The following is a 16,979-nucleotide window of genomic DNA, read 5'->3' on the forward strand; positions in this document are numbered from 1 at the left end:
ATTAAATTTAAGAAAAATTAAATTAAACTAATTAATTCACAGCATTGTCTCAAGTTTATAAGACAATGCTGTAAGTCTGTCTATGTTTTTATTTGTATATGTTCATAGATATATGGAATTAAATATAATAATACTAATGGTACTTAATTCTTTGTGTTGAGTGATTTTTTCTTTCTTTGTATTTTCCTGCATTGCTTTAATTTTTATAACAATTATTAATCACTTTTACAAAAAGTACAAAGTTGTTATTCTTAAAGAAAAACAAACTAGCCTCAGTAGTGAAAAATTGTTGGATGGGAAGGGAGAGGGCTAAATATACCAATAGTAAGTTTAAAAGGAGTTCCAGAGGCACAGAACTTACCTTAAAGGCAAGCAGAGAAAACACTTGCCTACATGGTGTGATTTGAAGAACACAAAAGGACATCAGCCCATATTAAATTATCATCCCTTTGAATTATCAACTATGGTTACATCAAAATGAATTCACTTATCAAATCCCCTTTAAACCTGTTGGTAGCTGAAAGACAATGATCCAAAAGAATGACAGATGTATGCTGGCTGCCTGAACTGAGCAGGGGAAAGCAATACCCATGGTCATTGGGTGCCTGGGGGATTGGAACCCTGGGAGAAGGAGGATGGAAGAAAGCAATGATGGTGGACAGGAGCTAAATTGGCTAAGGAACAGGTATTTGCAAACTAGAGATCCCCAAAGACTGAATATAGTACAAAAAGATGTCAGCATGAGAACCAAAGTCAATTAAGAACCAAGGGACATTTGAGTCCCAGTTTCCTTCCCATTACTATTGGTTTCCTGTGTATTTCCATTCATTTCAATTAGTTTAGCCTTCATATGTTCCTCTAATTTGTGACTAAAATCAACCAGTTCTGTGAGCATCCTGATCACCAGTGTTTTGAACTGTGCATCTGAAAGTTTGGCTATTTCTTCATCGCTTAGATTTATTGGCTCTGGGGCTCTGAGTTGTTCTTGAGCAATGTTTTGATCTGTTCATGCCTATTAGGTATGAGGAGTGAAGCCTTAGTTGTTCACCAGGGCGGGGCCACCCAGGTCACTGGTTTGTGACCCTGTATGTGGGGGCGGGGTCAGAGAGGGACAATGGAAGTTCCCTCTGCAAAGGAGTGGACCAGGAGGAAAAAAATGATCAAACAGAAAAATATGAAGAATGGCTGGGAAGATGGCGACAGAGTAAGATGGAACTGATACTAGCTCCTGTACTCATGGGTGAAAATCCTGGCAGATCTATGGAGAAACAGCACAATAAACCATCGGTTACCCAGCATTTATGAAATTAAAAGACCAGAGATTGTGACTGACGCTGAAACACCAGACGGCAGCAGAGTCAGCTACTGGAGCTGGGTCTCACGCGGCCACTGTGCTGCCACCAGAGCAACAGGCCTGGGAGCCAGGGAGTCAGGTACGGAAGCTGGACACTCCAAGCCCCTGTGATGGTCCTGGGAGACAGAGGAGTCAGGAACCGGAGCGGGACACCCTTGTGCCGATGCCATAGCTACCGGCCTGGGCAACGGAAGGGTCAGTTGCAGGAGCTGGGACACCAAAGGCCCCTGTGACGCCGCCATAGAGACAGGCCTGGACCCTGAGGAGCCAGCTACGGGAGCCGGGACGTTCACAGATCCTGTGCCACTGCCATAGCGACGGGACTGGACGCCAGGGAGTCAGGTATGGAAGCTGGGACTCTCCAAACCCCTGTGACGCAGCAGAGGAGCCAGCTACGGGAGCCGGGAAGTTCTCAGACCCTGTGCCGCTGCCATAGCCACAGGACTGGACGCTGGGGAGTCAGATACGGAAGCCGGGACACTCCAAACCCCTGAGACAGCCCTGGGTGGCAGAGGATCCCTCTACGGGAACTGGGACGGTCTCAGCCCCTGTGCTGCTGCCATAGCGACGGGATTGGACACTGGGGAATCAGGTACGGGAGTTGGGACTTTCTAAGCCTCTGTGCCACTGCCATAGAGACAGGACTAGACGCCGGGGAGTCAGGTACGGAAACCGGGACACTCCAAGCCCCTGTGACGGCCCTGGGTGGCAGAGAGAGCCAGATACGGGAGCCGGGACATTCCCAGCCCCTGTGCCACTGCCGTAGTAATGGGCCTGGGTGCTTGAGGAGGCGGCTACTAGAGCCGGGACATTCAGCAGTGGTAGGCGACCAACGCAGGGACCAGCGCGAGGACCAGCGTGAGTGTAGGTGGAGACGAAGAACATCAAGAAACTTCAAGGAGTCTGCACCACTGAACTTCACAAGGATCATACCACAGAAGTTTACACCATAAAACCAGTGTTTCAGAACAGATAAATTTTGGAAGCAGAGACTAACAAGAAGAGTCTCAAACAATGGGAAGACAAAGAAACAATCCCCAAATGAAAGAAAAAGCAGAAACTTCAGAAAGAATGTTAGATGAAATAGAGGCTGATCAACTATCAGACAGTGAATTCAAAGCACTGGTTATTACGAAGTTCAAAGAGCTCACAGTGAACTACCAGAAACCACAGGGGAACTATAATGATCTCTCTGCAAACTACAGCAACATCAAAAAGGAAATGGAAACTATCAGCAAGAGACAAGAGGAAATGAAGAATACAATTTCCAAATTGAAGTACACAGTAGAAAGTTTTCAAAGTAGGATAGATGAAGCGGAGGATAGGATTAGGGAGTTGGAGGACAAGGTAGAAAGCATCTCACAGAAAGAGCAAGAAAATGAAAAGAGGCTCAGAAAGAATGAAGAGGGATTAAGAGAAATGCAAGACAATATGAAACGTAATAATATCCGAATAATAGGAATACCAGAAGGAGAAGAAGAAGAACAAGGGATAGAAAACGTATTTGAATGAGTAATGAGAGAAAATTTTCCTAATTTGATAAGAGAAAAAGTCTCACAAATCCAGGAATCACAGAGAGTCCCAACCAAGAGGAACCCAAGGAGGCCCACTTCAAGACACATCATCATCAAAATGGCAAAATTCCAAGACAAAGAGAGAATCTTAAAGGCAGCAAGGGAGAAAAAAGAAATAACATACAAGGGAGCCCCAATAAGGTTAGCTACTGACTTCTCAATGGAAACACTCCAAGCAAGAAGAGAATGGCAAGAAATATTTCAAGTAATGAGAACCAGAGGCCTACAACCAAGGCTACTTTACCCAGCAAGGCTCTCAATCAAGATAGATGGCCAAATAAAGAGCTTCCAAGACAAAAGAAGTCTAAAAGAATATGCCTCCACCAAACCAGCTCTACAAGAAATACTAAAAGGACTGCTTTAAGGGAAGGAAGGATAAGAGGGAGACAGAGAGGAACACAGGTACAAAAATGGCAATGAATAAGTACCTATCAATAATAACCTTAAACGTAAATGGATTAAATTCTCCAATCAAAAGACACAGAATAGCTCAATGGATAAGAAAGCATGACCCACACATATGCTGCCTACAAGAGACTCACCTCAGGACAAAAGACCATCACAGACTAAAAGTGAAAGGCTGGAAACAAGTTTTCCAAGCAAAAGGAAAGAAAAAAAAGATGGGGTAGCAATTCTCATATCAGACAAAATAGACTTCAAAAAAAAAAGGCTATAAAGAGAGACCCAGAAGGTCATTTCATTATACTCAAGGGAAGAATCCACCAAGAAGACATTAACATTGTAAACATATATGCACCAAACATAGGGGCACCCAAATATATCAAGAAAATCTTAGAGGACTTCAAGAAAGATATTGACAGCAACACAATCATAGTAGGGGATTTGAACACCCCACTATCAAAAATGGACAGATCTTCCAAACAAATTATCAACAAAGATATTGTGGCATTAAACAACACCCTAGATGAAATGGCCTTAACTGATATATATAGAGCCCTTCATCCCAAAGAAGCTAACACATTCTTTTCAAATGCACATGGAACATTTTCAAAGATAGACCACATGATAGGACACAAAACGAGCCTCAAAAAATTCAAGAAAATTGAAATCATACCAAGCATCTTCTCTGACCACAAGGAACTGAAATTAGAAACCAACCCCAAAGAAAAACCCCAAAGCACCCAAAAACATGGAGACTGAATTGTATGCTATTAAACAACGAATGGGTCAAGAATGAAATTAGGGAAGAAATCAAAACATTTCTGGAAACAAATGAAAATGATCTCACAACAACCCAAAACTTATGGGACACAGCGAATGCAGTCCTGAGAGGGAAGTTTATAGCAATACAGGCCTACCTAAAGAAAATAGAAACATTTCAAAAAAACAACCTAACCCTACGCCTGCAAGAACTCGAGGAACAACAACAAAGACAGCCTAGAGCAAGCAGAAGGAAGGAAATAACCAAGATTAGAGCAGAATTAAATGACATAGAAACTAAAAGCACAATTTTAAGGATCAATAAATCCAGGAGTTGGTTCTTTGAGAAGATAAACAAAATAGACAAGCCTTTAAGTAGGCTCATCAAGAAAAGAAGAGAGAGGACACAAATAAACACAATCAGAAATGAAAAAGGAGAGATTACAACTGATACCACAGAAATAGAAGGGATTGTAAGAAATTACTATGAAGAACTGTATGCCAAGAAATTTGACAACCTAGGGGAAATGGACACATTTCTAGAAAAATACAATCTTCCAAAACTCAGTGAAAAAGAAGAAGAAAATCTAAATAGACCAATAACAGCAAAAGAAATTGAAGCAGTAATCAAAAAACTCCCATCACACAAAAGCCCCAGACCAGATGGTTTCACAGAAGAATTCTACAAAGCATTTAAGGAAGAGCTAACCCCTATTCTCCAAAGACTATTTCAAAAAATCCAGAAGGATGGAAAACTCCCAAATTCTTTTTATGAAGCCAGCATCATCCTAATTCCAATACCAGATAGAGACACAACAAAGAAAGAAAACTTCAGGCCAATATCGCTGATGAACATAGATGCTAAAATCCTCAACAAAATATTGGCAAATCGCATCCAACAATATATCAAAAAGATCATACACCATGATCAAGTAGGATTCATCCCAGGGATGCAAGGATGGTTCAATATTCGCAAAATCAGTAAATATAATACATCACATAAACAAAAGCAAAGACAAAAATCACATGATCATATCAATAGATGCGGAAAAAGCTTTCGATAAGGTACAACACCCATTTATGATAAAAACACTCAGCAAAGTGGGACTAGAGGGAGCATTTCTCAAAATAATAAAGGCCATATATGAGAGACCTACAGCCAATATCATACTCAATGGGAAAAAACTAAAAGCTTTTCCACTAAGATCAGGAACAAGACAAGGTTGTCCACTTTCACCACTTCTAGTCAATATAGTATTGGAAGTTTTAGCCACAGCGATCAGGCAAGAAAAGGAAATAAAAGGCATCCAAATAGGAAAAGGAGGAAGCAAAACTGTCACTGTTTACAGATGACATGATAGTGTACATGGAAAATCCTATAGACTCTACCCAAAAACTGCTCAAACTAATTAATGAGTTTGGCAAAACAGCTGGTTACAAAGTCAATATCCAGAAATCAAAGGCATTTTTGTATACCAACAGTGAATCAGCAGAAGCAGAAATAAAGAGAAAAATCCCATTTGATATAGCAAAAAATATATATATATATATCTGGGAATAAACCTAACTAAGGAGGTAAAAAACCTGTATGCAGAAAACTACACAGCCCTGAAGAACGAAATCAAGGAAGACACAAACAAATGGAAACATATACCTTGTTCATGGATTGGAAGAATTAACATCATCAAAATGTCCATACTACCCAAAGCAATATACAGATTCAATGCAATACCTATTAAAGTACCAATGGCATATTTCACAGACATAGAACAAACACTTCGAAAATTTATATGGAACCATAAATGAGCCCGAATAGCAGCTGCTCTTTTGAGAAAGAAGAACAAAGTAGGGGGGATCACAATACCTGATATCAAACTGTATTACTGTAATCAAAACATCCTGGTACTGGCATAAAAACAGGCACATAGACCAATGGAACAGAACAGAGAGCCCAGAAATCAACCCAACTCTCTACCGTCAATTAATATTCGACAAAGAGGGCAGTAACATAAAATGGAGTAAAGATAGCCTCTTCAACAAATGGTGTTGGGAGAACTGGACAGCTACATGCAAAAAAATGAAACTTGAGCACAGACTTACACCATACACCAAAATAAATTCAAGGTGGATAAAAGACTTAAATGTAAGTCATAACACTATTAAAGTCCTAGAGGAGAACATTGGCAAGAAAATCTCAGATATTTCACGCAGCAACTTCTTTACTGATATGTCCCCTAGAGTAAGGAATGTAAAGGAAAGAATAAACAAATGGGATCTCATCAAAATAAAAAGCTTCTGCATGGCTAAAGAAAACAGTATTAAATTAGCAAGACAACCAACTGTATGGGAAAACATATTTGCCAATGATACCTCAGACAAAGGTTTAATCTCTAAAATATACAAAGAACTTACACGACTCCACTCTAAGAAGACACCCAACCCAATTAGAAAATGGGAAAAGGACTTGAACAAACACTTCTCCAAGGAGGACATACAGAACATTCAGAGACACATGAAGAGATGCTCAATATCATTAGCTATCAGAGAGATGCAAATTAAAACCACAATGAGATACCACTTTACACCAGTCAGGATGGCTATCATAAACAAAGCAACAAACAACAAATGTTGGAGAGGTTGTGGGGAAAAGGGGTCCTTAGTCCACTGTTGGTGGGATTGCAGACTGGTACAACCATTATGGAAAACAGTATGGAATTTTCTCAGAAAAATAAAAATCGACCTGCCTTTTGACCCAGCAATTCCACTGCTGGGATTATATCCTAAGAATCCTAAAACATCAATACCAAAGAACCTATGCACCACAATGTTCATAGTAGCACAATTTACAATAGCCAAGAGTTGAAAGCAACCTAAGTGCCCATCAGTAAATGAATGGATCCAAAAATTGTGGTACATATACACAATGGAATTCTATGCTGCGGAGAGAAAGAAGGAGCTACTACCCTTTGCAACAACATGGATGGAACTGGAAAGCATTATGCTGAGTGAAATAGGCCAGGTGCTGAAAGACAAATACCATATGATCTCACCTTTAACAGGAAGCTAAACAACAAAACAAACAAGCAAGCAGAAAAAAACAACAAAAACAATGAAATAGAGAACAAGGAGATAGTGACCAGAGGGGAGAAGGAAGGGAAGTTAAGGGAAAAAGGGGAAGGGATTTGGAGGAACAAATAGGAAGGACACAGGGACGAGAACTAAGGGGGGTGGAAATGGGAGGGAGGTGGGGAGCAAGGTGTGGGGGAGGCTGGGATGGGAAAAATAGACAAAAAACTGTACTTGAAAAATAACTAAATAAAATTAAAAAAGAAAAATATGAAGAAACAAGATTAAAAAAAATGAGTAGAGGCTTAGGACCCTTCAGGATATCTTTAAACATTCCAACATCCAAATTATAGGGGTACCAGAAGGGGAAGAGGAACAGCCACCAGTGGAAAACTTATTTGAACAAATAATAAAGGAGAACTTCCCCAATCTGACAAAGGAAATAGACTTCCAGGAAATCCAGGAAGTTCAGAAAGTCCAAAAGAAGTTGGACCCAAGAAGGAACATACCAAGACACATCATAATTACATTAGCCAAGATTAAAATGAAGGAGAGAATCCTAGAAGAAGCAAGAGATAAGGGGACAGTCACCTACAAAGGAGTTCCCATGAGACCGTCAACTGATTTCTCAAAAGAGACCTTACAGGCAACAAGGGGCTGGAAAGAAGTATTCCAAGTCATGAAATGCAAGGACCTACATCCAAGATTGCTCTATCCAGCAAAGCTTTCATTTAGAATGGAAGGGCAGATAAAGTGCTTCTCAAGTAAGATCAAATTCAAGGAGTTCATCATCGCCAAGCCCTTATTATATGAAATGTTAAAGGGGCTTACCTAAGAAAAAGAAGATAAAAAAGATCAACAGTAAAAGGACAGCAAACTCACAGTTATTAACAACCACACCTAAAACAAAAGCAAACTAAGAGGACAGCTAGATCAGGAGCAGAACCATAGAAATGAAGATCACATGGAGGGTTAACAACAGGGGAGTGGGAGAAGGAGAAGGGGGGAGAAGGTACAGAAAATAAGTAGCATATATGGTAGGTAGAAAATAGATAGGGGGGAGGGCAAGAATAGTATGGGAAGTATAGAATCTAAAGAACTTGAGACACGTGGTCATAAACTAAAGGGGGGGAATGGTGAGGGAGGGGGTGTGCAGGGTGGAGGGGAATGAAGGGGGAAATATAACAACTTTAATGGAATAATTAATAAAATATATTTAAAAAAATAAAAAAAAGAACCAAGGGACAGGTAGGATGGAACAATAAGTTTCAAACAGAGATACAAAAAAATAATTTCCTTTTGGCAAGGTCACTTGCCAGAACTTTCTTTGAGAGGACTCAGGCTCACATTAAAGGCTCAGCTTGTCAATTTGGCCCCTAGACATGTATTGACAGTACATATATTAGACATAGTCTGAGATGGGCTAACTTGGATGGAGTCCCATAAATAGCCTGGGAGCAGCAAGATACATCTGAGTCTCTCCTAGGAGTGGGGCACAGTGTGGCCTTGAAAAGAGGGGTTTGTGTAGAGAGAGGGGCAATGGGTAATGAAGCCCCAAAGATAAATATCAAAGTCCTCACACCTATCTCTCGCTAATCTTGCCCCTCTTGAAACTGTAGGATATACCATTTCTAGGAAGGGAAGGCAAAGATGCCTAAGAGCAGCTAGGAAAGGTACCTCCAGGTAGTAAGCAGCTGGTTTCCTTTTGATCAGAAGGGGATATATCTTTGCTGGTCACTATGTGCACACAACCATGTGTAGGACTCTCACCTGTTTTTGAATTTTGAACTGGTTGACCATAGCCAAAGGCAGAAGGCCTGCTTGGCCCCTGTTTCCACCGTGGTAGTAGAGAAATTGCATAGAGCTCTTATTAAGCTAGCTGACTTATGCTGAAACCAAGGATTTATTTCCAATTAGCAGTGATGTTAAGGAGGTGCTCCTTGGGCAACCTGGAAACACTCCCACTGTGTCAACATGGCTCACAGAGATTATGTTTGGAAGCACTATTACACAGTGGGCTAAAGATGGAGATAGGGCTAATTTTGAGCAATAGAAATTCATTTAAAAACCAACATTAGTCACTTTAGTGTAAACCCAGAGACTGACAAAGGCCATATATGCACACTACTTCACCGATGAGAAACAGGACAAAAACTAGAAAAAAACAGGCATGCACAGGGTCAGATTAGGAGTAAAAACCCATGAATGAAATATAATAAACTGTGTTTGCCCTCTGAAAAGAGGCAAGATGTCTCCCTTAAAGGAAGTCTAGGACCAAAGAGATGTTCTGAACTCAGCTGCTGAAAACACCTTCTCATTATCATTACTGTCCTTGTGGTCACTGTAAGTAAAGACCACTATACAAACACTATTTCTACTTAACAGCTATGAGGATGTAAAAAAAAACTAGATTAATATTATTCACATATGAAAGAGGTAAAATGAGTACTGTCAGGAAATGTTTCATTACAGCTCTTACTAGTTTACAGTCTAGCCTTGACCAGCCATTTAAACTGTCAAAGCCCCAGTTTCCTCATGTGTGAAATGATGCACTGTTTGTCATCACCACCCACTCAGCCCCAAACCACAGACCTGGGAGTCGTCCTATAATCTTCAATGCTTGGATTCTTCAGTGAGTCGGCAAGTCCAGTAGATTCTGTCTCTTAGCAAATTTTACATAATTTCCTCCTCCCCATCATACTCCATCACACCACAAACACCTAGCCTCGGGTCATGCCATCTCTCACTGAGTTCACCGCAGTAGCTTCCTCCCTGCCTGAGTTTCACCTTCTTCTCTCAATCCCATGACTTCGAAATGATTTTCCTAAAACATAAACCTTAATATAATTCTTCTCTGCTGAAGCCCCTTTATGGCTTTCTGTGGCTTCCTGGTTAAAGTCAAGTTCCTTGATGTGGCCCGGGGATGATCAGCATGAATTATGCCCACCTCTCTGGTCTCACCCCCCTGGCATTCCCAGGTGATCAACCATTCCGTTCGCCCAGGACCGTTCTGGTGTTTGTTCTGGTTCTAGTCCTGAGTTCCAGGAAACCTCCCAATCCCAAGGCAGACCGGGCAACTGGTCTCCTTACTGGGGGCTGTTCTCTAAAGCCCTACATGCTATTTATAATCCCAAAAGGCCCCCATGTTGGGCCTTCACCCTTGGTATTCTGTAAGACTAGAATTGTCCTTTTTCTTTTCCTATAGAACCCAGCTGAGCTTACCATCCTCTGGGGCAGCGGTTCTCAAAGGTTGGGCTCTCAACCAGCATTCCCTGTAAACTAGTTAGAAATACAAATCTTGGGCCCCCATCTCAGACATACTGAATCAGAAATTCTGTGGAGGGGTCCAGCATCCTGTTTTAACAAGCCTTCCAGGATATTCTGATGTTTCTTGAAGGTTGAGAAGAACTGCTGCAGGAAATCTTCCTGAGCAACAGCCCCTCCCCAAAGCAGCCTGGCCAGTTCCCTGCTATACATAACCATGAGGCTCATGACATTAAATGCAGTTACTCGCTGACTTATCTACCTCCCCAACCTGACTACAAGTTCTTTGAAGGCAGCATTGAACTTTCTGCTGCTTTCCAGGTAGTATCAGTCTATGTTAGCAAATCCTTGGTAGTTCTAGTAACTCTTCTATTAAGGGAACAGACTTATTAAATTATATTTGGTTTCCTAAGTCAAACCATTTTATAGAGAAGTGTGTAATCCTAGGAGAAAGAATGTCAGAGAATGACAAAGGAGCAAGTGTTCACATGCTCCCTTCAAGTGTCTGTATGAGTGAATTTTGCCCTAATTCTCATTAAAAGCCACCAGTCTTGGGTACACTCATTTAATCAGTATGATAAACATTCTTTTCCTACTCAAAGGATTATCACTACTTTTCTTATCCCTTGAGCTCTAAGGCTGCTCACTGAATTTTTAGGCATAAAAAGACTCTGGGGGACTAAAAATTGACATTGAATATTTCATAGCCTCTGAGCTTGCACTGTCTTTGTACTGGGAAGAACCCACGCTTTTGGTCCCAATTTAAACCATCGCCACATGTCTGCTATTAATAATGACAGCAATTTACTTCTGTTGAAACTGAAAGCTTTCAATTCTCTTTGAAAAACCTAAATGCATTTCACATGGTTTGCAGACACGTTTCAAAGCTTTCTTCTCATTTATAGTTTTTTCTTTTTGTTTTTTAAAATAGACTTCATTTTCAAAGTTTATGGTGCCATTTGGTGTTTGAGGATACAGCTCTAAACACACACGTATGTGTATTGATATTTATATGTTGTGGTCAAACAAATAGTTCTGCCTTCTGAGACAACTTGTTATGTTCATGTGAATATAATTTAACTTTTTTTTACCAGCATTTTTATTTGACAATTTAAGAGCCAGAGAAACTATAATAAAAAGAAAAAAACTTTTCAATGAAGAAACATAATTGTTTTCAACAAACCACATGTAACATTTCAGATGTATATTTTATATGATATTGTCTTTAAAGAGTATACATTTTGGAAGACTTCTTAAAGTAAATCATTAGAAAGAAACCTAAAACAACTCATTAACATTCATCAAATACATAAGAAGAGGCAATGTGAGTTGAACCACATCAAATGTTCAAGTTTTAATAGTTCAGTTTTGTACATTGAAGATTTAAAATAAACAGATTCTGATTTTAAAAGATTACGTCCTCCCCCAAACAAGTGCATATGTTCTAGAGTTGCTGGTATGGGTCAGGAAGACATCTGGAAGCAATTGGGGCAAAATTTCCTGAATACTCAATAGGAAACAAATCCTATGCCAGGGCCCTGCATTTCTGAAGTATTGGGAAAATTTAGGGTCAAAATTTGTATTAAGTAGAAAGTTTCTAAGGCAATAACTCAGAAAATTCATTTAAAAATTATCTTAAAGCCATTAATAACAAAGTTTGGGATTTTGTTTGGAATTTGTTCAGTTTAACCATCTTCACTGATCATAGTTGTTGAAGTTGTTTAGTCCCCCCATTTTGCTGAATAGACACAAAATAAACCCATATACAATCATGTAATTACCCACAGTACAATTCAGCAAAAAAAAAAACAAAAAAACCAACCTTCTCTATTTATGTTGCATCAATTTCACTTATCATTTATTTGATGATTACTAAAACTTGGATGATTAAATTTGATGATTATTTGGTTTACTATAAATGCTCAATAGATTGGATATTTTAAATTGTTCAGTAATTATTATATATTCCTAACAGATACTGTCTTGCCCTTTTTTATATAACTTTGTGCCCAGGAGTGAACAGAGCAAATAGTTTAGGGTTATCCAGTTTGGCTATATTTAGAGACATGATGTGAAAAGAGCATAAACATAGGCTGAATAATGATTAATAAAAAACTAGTTGGTAGTTGCAATATAGCTTGATGTATCAAAAGTAAGCAGGTACATATACTGAAAATCCAAATGCTGCTGTATTACTAGCTCCATAGGATTCTGTGATTAAAATCAAGTAATATATTAATAATAAAAAGCTAACTTAAAATAGCTAAATTTCACTGAACAAGTAGACTATATAAATCTTTGTGATAAAATTGATGTAGCATAAAAATTTCTCCAATTTCCACCTTACTTATTTCCTTTTTTGTTGAATTTATTGAGGTGACACTGATTAACAAAATTATGCAGGTTTCAGGTGCTCAATTCTAGAATGCATCGTCTGTATACCATATTGTGTGTTCACCACCCCAAGTCAAATCTCCATCCATCACCACTAATCCCCCATATACCCACCTCCCTCCGCCCACTTCTACCCACACTATGGTCCATGTCTACGAGTTTTTTCTCTTTTTTGCTCAAAACCACAACCAACCCCAGCCAGCCGCCCCCACCCCAACAGCTATCAGCCTCCTCTCTATTCATGAGTCTGTCAATATATTATTAGTTCATTTTTGTTCATTGGATTATACATATGAGTGACATCATATGGTACTTGTATTTCTCTGACTGGCTTATTTCACTTAGCATAATGCTCTCCAGGTCCATCCACGCTGTCACAATGAGTAAGATTTTTTTTTTGTGGCTGAATAGTATTCCATTGTGTAAATATACCACAGCTTTTTTTATCTACTCATCTACTGATAAACTCCTACTTTAGAGCATACTATTTATATAAACCATTTAAAATATATATAATATTACTTAATAGAAACTAAAATAAAGTCTTTCAAGAAAATAGAAATTAAACAGGCTAGAGTTCCTTTTACTATATTCAATTGGTCAACAAATTCTGTATTATAATTTTTAATTGGCTGCTACCATTTAATTTTGATCCTCACTTATTTAGGTAATATTTAAAAATATTTAGGGGCACTGTCATAGCAGGGTTGCTAAAGAAGACTACTGGCCTTGTGGGATTGGCAGTATGAGAAAGTCCTCATGAGAGTCTAAGAATATTGTATGCAAAAATTATTGATGTTCTTGAGCAAATCCCTAAAAATGCACCATATAGAAAGGACACAAAACAAATTACAAACGAGATGCTGGATATGGTTAAAGTGGAACCAGATGTTAAAAAATTAGAAGACCAACTTCAGGGTGGCCAAATAGAAGGGGTGGTTCTTCAGGCTGAAAATAACTAAGTTTGGTGAGAAAAATTATTCCATGAAAACTATGGTAGACTTTAGTGAAAGAGCCTCCTGCCAACCAGTGGAAAAGGACAAAATAGTAATCATCAAATGACTTGTATGTTGAAGGAAAACTGATGTAATTAAGTGTTTTGTTATATCAAAAATATTTTAATATTATTAACAACTAATAATCAAGAAAACTGATGCAGAACATATTTATAATTCAGGGACTTATGAATCAGTTTTTGTTAAAGAATTCATTCAAATTATTCCAAAGATGGTATTTTATAAAATAGAGGTTCTATAAGATTTAAAAATTAATTGGAAAAATTTCTATATGTCTCAATGAACAGGCTATAGATTTGATAGGCGATATTTTTAGTAATACCTCTACACATTTGATTTTTTTATTCTGAAGAAACCAGAAAAAAACTTATTATTGCTTAAACAAATGTGTAGATCACTGTTTGAAGTAAAGTAGTAAGAGAAAAACTATTAAATTACAATTCATTCTAAAGCTGTGGAAATTAATTTTGTATTAGAAAGAAAGATTTCTTATTTACAGTGATAAGAAACTTTTAAAATTTTGACTCATTTGAAGAAGTTAGCTGTCTGGCCCCTGATCAAACTACATCAGGATAGAGAGAGAGTTTTTGTGAAAGAAGAGATAATATGAGTTTCTAAAGTTTATCTGGCATATGGACAGGCTTTTATTTAAAACATCTTAGTTGTATGGTTATAAATTCCAAGTGGAATCACTAAGTAGTTTTTACAAAGTTTCCAGTATGAGTGTAGCTGGGTATCAAACAAGATAAAGCTGCTCAAGGAAAGAAGCGATTGACAAGTTTAAGGTTAAACAAAAATAAAATTACTTTTCAGATGTCCTAACTTTTTTTCTAACCCATATTGTTTTTAAAAACTTAGTAAAACTTGATACTTCTTACCATCAAAGACATTACTTTAGGGGCTTGCGTCTGTGCATGTGCATGTATATTTTGCTATCTCTGTGGTAAAACAGAATCTTTGAAAATGGAAAAAATGTATTTTTCTTTTTCCCAATAAATCTCTCCCCTTATGGAGCTATAAATTGAATACTAAATAAATATAAATGAAAAAATAAAATAAAAATATTTAGTAGTCAATATATATACAAAATAGTTCAACATGTAAAACTATACATGCTTTCTCAAGGTAATACTCTGAAGTTTGTACTTAACTTTTAGTTGAGAAACAAAATTAACAAAGTTCAGTAATCCCCTTGAAGTTTTTGGTTTTGCCTAATACGGGTCATAAAAGCAGCATCTAACCAATGCAGAAAAGATCATTTTCCACTTGTCTCATCTGTAGGAAGGGATCCAATTTCTTCCAACTTCATGAAACATCTAGAGCTGAGATTTCCAAAACATTTTTGATTATATACCCCTTTCAGTTTAAAAACAGTCACTCTGTTATATCCTTAATAAAGATACATAAAGACTATGATTTTTAAAAGCATGAAATAAGGATAAGCTAAACAGTATTTATTAATAATGGTACAAAATCCTTTTTGCTTTATGATTATGCTGCTTTAAAAATCTTTGCAATCTTGCTTCAGTACTTTGTGATAGAGATTTAAGTGTTTAAATTGATTCTTGGCTATGATAACTATGTATACTCAAAATGACTAGCTCCAAATAACAGAAACCTTGTATTGGTTGAGTGTTCTAAATCATGACACTCATTTTTCAATCCCATTCACCAATTTTATCAAGGTTTTCATTGAAATTGGCTAAGAAATGTCTGTTTCCTTATGTTTTGTACTGTTCTGTTTCTTTGCAAATTAATCAGACAGCTTTGCACTTTATTCTTTGGGCATTAAATTGAAAAATTTAGAAAATTTTCTTTCCAAGTATTTTATGAGTAGATATATAAGGGCTTTTATATTATTTAAATAAGAAAATCATATGGTGGTCAAAATAATAGCACATACCTATTTCAACTTTTTTGGTATCAAGGGGCTCTTCTGAAAACCAGTTTTTTCCTCATTTGTTTTTTTTTAACTCACCTTTGATTTGAGATTAATGTAATAAATAAATAACTGCTATTACTTATTTTTGAGCCTTGCTTAACCAAGAGATTGTTTCCCTCCTCCCCACCAAACAAAAGCAATGACAACTAAAACCTGCTAAGAAAATTTCCACTGACATAGACTGGTTATGACAGAATAAAATTTCTGAAACATGATGCCTTTTATTAATAAGAAATAAATACTAGTTATTTTTTATATTAGACAGCTATCTTAAGGACTTTACCATAAGATAACAGTAAATCTTAGGGTGGTGCAGAAGACTGTCATGTTAACTGACAATCTCATTACAAAGTTTTGTAACTATTTCCCACCTGAAGTTTTTAGTTTGTTACCATGCAAACTTCCAGGCTGAAATGGGCTGCAAGGGAAGCTGGAGAGAGGCTGTGCCCACTGTGTGTGCAAGTCCTGTCAGGCTGAGCCTTTAACAGGTCACTTGAGACCTGAGCTCCTGATGTACAGACCAAAGGAGGGTAATGGGCCAACCTGTGTATGAAGAATTAGGAAACTTAACTATTCTTACTTTTTAAAATATATTTTATTGATTATGCTATTATAGTTGTCCCATTTTCCCTCCTTTATTCCCCTCTGCCCTGCAACCCTGCCACCTGCATTCCCCTGTCCCCTTAGTTCATGTCCATGGGTTATACATACAATATCTTTGGCTTCTACATTTACTATACTATTCTTAACCACTCCCTGTCTATTTTGTACCTACTATTTATGCTTCTTATTCTCTGTACCTTTCCCCCCTTCACCTCCCCACTGATGACACTCCATGTGATCTCTATTTGTGTGATTCTGTTCCTGTTCTGTTTGCTTAGTTTGTTTTTGTTTTTAGGTTTAGTTGTTGATAGTTGGGAGTTTGCTGTCATTTTACTGTTCATAGTTTTTAATCTTCTTCTTTTCCTTTGATAAGTCCCTTTAACATTTCATATAATAAAAGCTTGGTGATGATGAACTCCAGTAACTTGACCTTATCTGGGAAGCACTTTATCTGCCCTTCCATTCTAAATTATGGCTTTGCTGGATAGAGTAATCTTGGATGTAGGTTCTTGCCTTTCATGACTTTGAATACTTCTTTCCAGCCCTTTATTACCTGCAAGGTTTCTTTTGAGAAATCAGCTGATAGTTTTATTGGAACTCCTTTG

General features: G+C 37.8%; 1 pseudogene; it reads left to right on the top strand.

Moving 5' to 3' along the window:
- Positions 1-590: 590 nt before the first annotated feature.
- On the top strand, positions 591-13,861 carry LOC119038340 (NADH dehydrogenase [ubiquinone] 1 alpha subcomplex subunit 5-like; annotated as a pseudogene).
- Positions 13,862-16,979: the final 3,118 nt, after the last annotated feature.

This window comes from Artibeus jamaicensis, unplaced genomic scaffold (genome assembly GCF_021234435.1).
Source record: "Artibeus jamaicensis isolate MK-2021 breed Jamaican fruit bat unplaced genomic scaffold, CSHL_Jam_final contig_511, whole genome shotgun sequence".
NCBI lineage: Eukaryota > Metazoa > Chordata > Mammalia > Chiroptera > Phyllostomidae > Artibeus > Artibeus jamaicensis.